Below are 7,236 nucleotides of genomic sequence, written 5' to 3' on the forward strand. Positions count from 1 at the left end.
CACACACACAAACACAAGCATGCATCCAGTGAATTTTTTATATTCTCAAGTGAGCTCATAATTCATGAATAGCTGCGAAAGCTAGAGGAAAATAACTGTTAAAACCGGAACTAATTATAACTTCCGCCAGGCACAGCGGCACACAAACGCACACACTCAGGCATACAAACCTCACGAACATATGCAACGCATCCCCTCGAAGAGTAGCTTTTAATCCTTAAGTTGCGCGTGTCTGCCTCGTTATATATACTTATGTACTTGGATACTCAATATGCAACCCTTGAATCGATTCGTTGCTTACTTTGCCACAAATAATTTCCCGAAGTTTTTGTATAAAATGTAGGTCAAACTTTACACGCACAAAAATCATGCGGCACCATCTCACGGCTGCGTTTTCGTGGCTTGAGTAGCATGCAACATTTACGGGCGCAGCTCCATTTCCAACTGTCTGCCGGCCGACACGATTTGGCAAACTTTTGTTCTTCGAATTAGAGTAATTTATCAAAAAAGTGAAAGCAAAAAGGGAAAACCCTAAAATTGGAATGAGCATAAATAAATAAATATGTGGTTCTTGGGCGTCTCATTAATAATTTCCTTGGGTGCGCGCACATTTTACCGTTGACTTTCGCATTGCCATTGTTTCAGTGGAATCATTTATTTACTCCAATAATTGGGCTACCCTGCAGGAAATCGATGACTTTTGATGAATTGCGAAGAATTTTGGTTACTTTAGCATGGTTAGTGATTACCGAAAAGAATTTATCTGACATCTGTGTGAAATAAACTTGTTTCCGACCAGTTACAACAAGTTGAATATGTGACTAGCCGAAATGAAAAAGTTTAGCAAACAAATTCAAATAATAATAATTTTTTTCTCAATATATCTAAAGTGCCCGAAAAATACTTTAAATATCTATCATATCTAACAATAAATGGAAGAACTCAGATAACCCTGACTTTTTCATTAGTCAATAGATCACTTAATGCACACATTAAGCCTTGAGAGTAATCCGGAGTTGTTTATTACATCACATGTGCCTTTAGCTCTCTCTTCCGTACATATTCTTTTCACAGTCTACATTTCCTTACTACAACGAGCGTTCCTGCATTGGGTAGTCAAAAAAGTCTTTTCGTATTTCCATTCAAACTTCAACTTATTCTTTTATAAATTTATAATGTTGTTTAATGAACCAAATATGTACAATTTTGGTCGACTACTTTTTGCTCTTTTTCCCCTGGAGATAATACTCCATCAGTGTAAACATTTTCTAGTTTCTCGGCTATGACAAACTGTGACAAGTAATTTTCACAGGCTTCTCTTGAAGCCAACTTTTCTCTATTAAGGGAGTTCTGCATTGACCTAAAGAAATGGTAATCCGACGGTGCAAGGTCAGAGCTATATGGTCGATGCATCAAAACTTCCCAGCCAAGCTCTCCCAGTTTTTGGCGAGTCATCAAAAATGTGTGTGGTCTAGGTTTGTGCTGATGGAAGACAAAGCGCTTTCTGTTGATCACTTCGGGATTTTTTTTTTCGATTTCTTGCTTCAATTTCATCAGTTGTTGACAGTAAAATGTATAATCAATCGTTCGACCAGGCTGGAGCAGCTCATAGTAGTTCATTCCTTTCCAATCCCTCCAAACACTCAGCATAACCTTTCAATTCGTCAACCCTGGCGTTGCGACCACTTGTTGCGCTTCACCACGCTTGGATCATGCTCTCTTTCACACATTATTGTCGTATTTGATCCACTTTTCGTCTCCTAGCACCATTCGATTCAGAAATGGTTCGATTTCATTTCGTTTCAGCAAAGATCCGCAGATATTAATTCGGTCCATTCAATTTTTCACAGGTACCCAAACATCGAGCCTCTTTTTGTAGTGGCATTATTTCCTTTTTTATACAAAAATTTTAAAATATAGCGAATTTTTTCATTATTTTCACTCATTTTTGAACAGCTGTAACTTTTTCCAACATCCCCGAATTTATTTGTTTTGGCTAAATAATGCTTAGAATCTCACCTCTTCAACACTACATGGTATGACACGAAGTGATTGACGATATCTATTGACCAAATACGAAAAGACTTTTTCGACTACTCAATTTTCTATACTCTAAACAGGTCTGCGACGAAGTTTGTAACATCCAAAAGAAAACTTGAGTATATGAGTATTTAATTGATCAAAGCGACGAGCTCTAGTTGATTTAGTCACATTCGTATGTGTATCCTCGAACAATTTCCGGATAGTTCCCTCAGTTTTTGAGATATAGATCTGAGATTCTATACACTTGCTTTTCTCACCAAGAACCATACAAGCGAACCAGCCAATATCAACTTCTTGAATGGAAACTTTTCTATTCTATGTAGGGTATTATAACTTTGGTTTTACGGAGGTTAACTTCTTTTACTCCTTTTTTCAATTCCATTTTCATTGTCATTGCAACTTTCCGTTGGTATGATGAAGTGCAATAAATTAAATTGTCGATGCCATAAAGCGGCGTGGCATTAATGTGCGGGCATGAGTGTACCTACAATATCTCGATGGCATTACCACATTACCACAAGCAGTAGCACGAAAACAAATTCTCCGACTAATGCGACTACTTGCCTGTTTTGAGCAGCGGATTTGGCTGTGCAACTTTCGTTATTTGTTATGTTTGTGTTTTATTATGGTATACTTAAGGGAATTATCGCTTACTTTTACGCGCACATTACACGACTAGTGTACAAATAATGTGAGAATATTTGTGCACTAGTCGACAACATGAGTTGCATATTAATAACCAGCTGCCCTTAGATATTCCCGACAACTTTGCACACTTTTATAATTTCGTACAAACTTTAATAATAATCGAGTAATTGGATTGCACTTGACGGTTAAGTAGGGGGTTACACATGTATACATGATGATATTTATGCAATATGTATGAGCAGGATCACTTGCTTGCTTGGTAAGATTTTATTCACATGTGATGCTTTTAAATTATGGATTAACATTGACATTATCAACATTACCTCAACTCATCAAATTAAGTCTGATTGAAATGATTTTTGTGCAATACAACATACTTTAATTGTTAATATACAATCTTATCACTTCATTCAAATACTTTATCACTTGAAAGGTATATGTTTTGTTAGCTGCTGTTGTTAGATTTGCTATCTATGTTTAACAGGTTAGTTCTTAGGATTGATCCAAAATCTATAGATCTCATTCATCAGATGCTGATGATTGATTAGCGGCGTTTTGAGCATACTACATATTAAAGCGGTTAATATCAATCTCAGCCACTTCGATAGGTTTTCCAAAGATGTGTCTGTCGATATAATTTAATCTCATTGTAGCAAAAGCCGAACAAAAGGGGAGAAAGGGTCAAGATGATTTCACATCGTCCTCCTCCATATATACAGCTTTGGGAAATAGCGTCCAAAAAAGATTTAGTCACACCGCCGATGCACCTATTACATAGTGTTATTAGAGCCTACTGCTGCGAAATTGGCTTTGCTATTTCCAGTAAGTTAGGGGGACCTCTAACGGTTCGCTTTGGTCCAGAAGGTTCTTGCGGTTGCAAACCACCAGCGTCTGCCAAACTCACGGGAGATGCTTAGGTCCAGCGCTATAACGCAAGAAGGTATCTTACTCGTCTTCTAAAGAATAAAATTGGGTTAAGGGTGCCTTTCTAGCAAACTCATCGCGCTTTACTATATCTGTAATATGGAAAATGCTCTTGCTAATCAGGTCCTGCACTCCTTGCAAGTTTTGAGCGCACGGTCAGCGAGTCTCCAACCTTCCCAAACTACATCAATTTAGATTATTCTACATTAAAAAATTTAAATGTTATAGAATTTCCCAAAGTGTTCATATTCCGCTTCAGTTTAAAATCATAGTAAGGTGTTTTTCTATCGATGGTGGGGAAATAAACGTAAGATAAGGGCTTTGGCCTCAAATATAATAAACATTCTTTCTCGTTTTGTTGACTTAAAGGTTGTTTGTAACACCTAAAACTAACCCAGATAGATATAGTGTTTTATAAATAAAGCATCAGGATGACGAAACAGGTTAAATTCGAGTGACTGTTTGTCTATCCGTCCGTCCTTCTGTGCAAGCGATGGCTTAAGTAGAAATTGATATATCGTTACAATTCTTGCTACTAATATTCCTAGGAAATTGTCCTAGGTAATCAGAAAATTGTGACGTCCACAAAATTCAACGAAAACTCCACAATAAGATACAAAACCGTAATTTGTACAACGAATCGCAATAGGGAGGAACATCTGTCTTTTAAAAATTTTGAAAAAGTGGGCGTTGTCTTGTTAGTAGATTTAATATCTCACGAACCGTTAAAGTTAAATCGACCAAATGCGCTTAGTGCAAATATTTTCGGTATACCGATAATATTTCACCTTACTTCGATAGTGTGGAAATCGGTTAAAAAGTACACCCACTCCTCGTATAACGTCATTTTGGAAATAAAACTTTAATTTAAAATTTATGGAAATTAAATTCTTCCTTTTGATTTCTTCCCAAAATTTCAATGTCTGACAATGCAGATAATTTCATATGCAAATGTGGTTAAATCGCGTTTCTTAATTAGCGTCATTATACTATATAGTATATTTGACATTTCTTTGAACTGATAAATTAGAATAATTTAAAATGTTCATTGTCTCCTCATGCCGACAAGAATAGTGTACAAATGGGCTATTAGTTTAACTTACACTCGAGAAAGACGCTTCTGTGGCACTTTTCGCCTGTAATGAAACAATGAGGAGCTTAAATTCTTGTACATAATACTGCAACAAAAACGACTCAGAAGCGTAAAAACTTTCAAAGACCTTGACGTAAGAGTGACAATGGTCAAGGAAGTTGACAGAAATAAAGCATAAAGATAACAAGAAAAACCGTTAACTTCGGTTGCACCGAAGCTAAATACCCTTCACAGGCGAATTTCTGTTAGTAACTATGCGTTCAGTTTGTATGGCAGCTATATGCTATAGTTAACCGATCTGAACAATTTTTTCGTAGATTACATTGTTGCCTTAGAAAATAATMTATACCAAATTTCGTAAATATATCTTGTCAAATGTGAAAGTTGTCCATACAAGCATTTGATTCCGATCGTTCAGTTTGTATGGCAGCTATATGTTATAGTGGTCCGATATCGGCAGTTCCGACAAATGAGCAGCCTCTTGAAGAGAAAATGACGTTTGCAAAATTTCAAAACGATATCTTAAAAACTGAGGTACTAGTTCGTATATATACAGACAGACAGACGGACATGGCTAAATYGACTTAGCTCGACATACCGATCATTTATATAATATATATACTTTGTAGGGTCTTCGACGCTTCCTTCTGGGTGTTGCAAACTTTGTGACAAACTTAATATACCCTGTTCAGGGTATAATTATGGAATTACATAAAACGAAAGCATGAGGAGAAATATGAGTGCACATGTATGTGTGCGTGTGACAGTAACAAAGGAGCTGTTGAAGATATATGGCGCTCTCAACCGTTCGCAACTTTTATTCATGCTACTTTGCATATGTACTTGTAGTAAATTTGTTTACGTATGCTTGTGCCACCCGCAGCACAGCGAGCACGGTGAGTAGACTTGAGATAATAATAAGGATGTCATAATATAAATTGCCATATTATGCAAACAATCCAGCTACAATTCACTTACTATTCAACATTATATGCACTTGAGTGCAGGATTTGAAAGATGGGGGTAAATGCGTCTATGTCTGTGTGTGTGTGTGCGCTTCCTGTCTCCGCCATATAACTGGGGCAAGCAGCAGTTCCACAGCCATAGCGTCACAGTAAATGAGCGGCATGAACGCCATAAAACAACGGAAATGAAAATATTAGCAGACAATTCCACACAAACAACTACATGCCATAAACATGCGCAATCGCTCAGGCGCAGACTGTAATGAAATGTCAGTAAATTTAATGTGTTGTTAAGTCGCTTTCTACGCTTTAATGTTAGCTGCTTTACTCATATTTCTACGAGCGAGTGTGTGTGTATGAATAGTTGGAACCTTGTGTGCAACGGCATGTGGCATGTAATGCCTTGTCATAATAAGGACAAATGAAACGCTGCACAGCCAGCCATGTCGGCATCCTTGCCGCTGTCGCTGTAGCTGTTATCATTCACTCATCTTTGTGCCGCCACAACAATAACAATCTCCTCACAGGCAGACAAGCTGCCTAATTGTCTGACTGAATGGCGGGCTGACTGTCTCTTGGCGGCACTCACACATACAATTTGTTGTGCTCATATATACATATGTATGTACATAAGTATATGCCAAGTGGAATCTGCTTGCAATGCAGACACAAGTATTGTGCGGCAGATACGCGGAGTGTAATGGAATTTGAGAAACTGTCTCAAAGTTGGCTGCTTACCGTTTTGCTACTTGATTACTAAAACATTGCAAATTACTCATTTTCCAGCCGAACTGGCATAACGGAATGCAACTTATTGATGCGAGGATCTACATATGCCTACGTTCTACTCATGCATACCTAACTGAGTCGGTGAAAATGTGTGTGCTCTCGTAAGTACCCTTTTAGTTAGCCTCGAGTATGTAGGTTTATTGAGAAGCTCGAAAGGCATTCTGGAGTTTAATAGATCATCAGTACTTGTAGTAAATTTGCAGTATAAAATATGTACATATGTATTTATCTGAGGTTATGCATTATCCTTCATATTACTTCGCTTTAGCATTTTAAATTTAATGCCATAATCAATCTAGATGAGAACAAACGTTATAAATATGTATGTGTTTGGCTTTAGTAGAGTGTTTGGAATGCTCTACAAATGTTTTTATTGAACTCCAAATATTGTTAATTACCCTACATATCAAATCAATCAAAAGGATTTCAGTAAAATAGTACATTGTAGATGCGTAAAATGAAATCTAGCAATATAATTTTATAAAATATATGTACATATACATATGTATGTATGTATATATATTTGAAAAAATCCGCGTATTTATTTTTCCTCTAAGTGTTACAGGCGACGTTGCGAGTTTTCGAGAGAAAAGTTCTGCGAAAGATTTATGGTCCTTTGCACTTTGGCCACGGCGAATATCGCATTCGATGGAACGATGAGCTGTACGAGATATGCGACGACATTGACATAGTTCAGCGAATTAAAAGACAGCGGCTACGCTGGCTAGGTCATGTTGTCCGGATGGACGAAAACGCTCCAGCTCTGAAAGTATT

The 7,236-nt window shown here is 37.2% G+C and overlaps 1 protein-coding gene across 3 annotated transcripts in view; it reads left to right on the top strand.

The window, feature by feature from the left end:
- Positions 1-7,236, top strand: part of LOC108965644 (cyclin-dependent kinase 14) — a 327,367-nt gene that overhangs the window by 232,722 nt on the left and 87,409 nt on the right. The gene's annotated exons all lie outside the window — the stretch shown is intronic.

Source organism: Bactrocera latifrons, unplaced genomic scaffold, assembly GCF_001853355.1.
Source record: "Bactrocera latifrons isolate USDA-ARS-PBARC rearing strain unplaced genomic scaffold, ASM185335v1 scaffold_143, whole genome shotgun sequence".
In the NCBI taxonomy this organism is placed as follows: domain Eukaryota; kingdom Metazoa; phylum Arthropoda; class Insecta; order Diptera; family Tephritidae; genus Bactrocera; species Bactrocera latifrons.